Below are 720 nucleotides of genomic sequence, written 5' to 3'. Positions count from 1 at the left end.
TGGGGGGGGTCCTGCCTGGGCTGTACTGGGCCATACTGGGCTGTACTGGGTCATACTGGGCTGTACTGGGTCAGGTCAGGTCACACTGTACCGTACCAGGCTGTACCATACAGTACCATACTGGGCCATACTGTACCGGGTCAGACTGGATTTTACTGTACCATACCGTACTGGGCCATACCATACCATATGGTACCTGGTCAGGCCACACTCCACCATACTGGGCTGGGTCATACCATACCGTACCGCACCGTACCATACCAGCTTCCCCCCTGCACCCTGGCACACTGCCCCCTCATGTGTCCCTCATAGCCATCAGTAGGCTCCAGAGTGAACACTCCCCACAATGTGTCCTGAAGCTCCAGGGAGGGGGTACCCCAGGGCAGGAGCAGGGGTACTGGTGGTGGGGTGCTGGTATGGGACAGTGGCACTGGGCAGGGGGGGCACAGCTGCCCCCTGAGCCCCTCTGACCCAAGGGACCCAGGCGTCCGGGCAGGCAGGGCCCCCCCAGGGAAGGGGGGAGGCGGTTGCCAGGGCAACGAGAGATGCCACCCCTGGGGACCATCACCCAGGAGACGGTCACAGGGCACAGGGTGCCCCAGCACAGAGGCAGGGCCATGGACCTCAGCGCCTCCCCCTCCGTGGGCAGTGAGTGGGGGCACCCGGGACAGCCCCCCCCTCCAGGGACAGGCACCCCGTGGGGACGGGTAACCCCATAAA

The sequence above is a fragment of the Haliaeetus leucocephalus genome, unplaced genomic scaffold, assembly GCF_000737465.1.
Source record: "Haliaeetus leucocephalus isolate CR32 unplaced genomic scaffold, Haliaeetus_leucocephalus-4.0 Scaffold257, whole genome shotgun sequence".
Taxonomy (NCBI): domain Eukaryota; kingdom Metazoa; phylum Chordata; class Aves; order Accipitriformes; family Accipitridae; genus Haliaeetus; species Haliaeetus leucocephalus.
Note: the sequence above shows the minus strand (reverse complement) of the source record.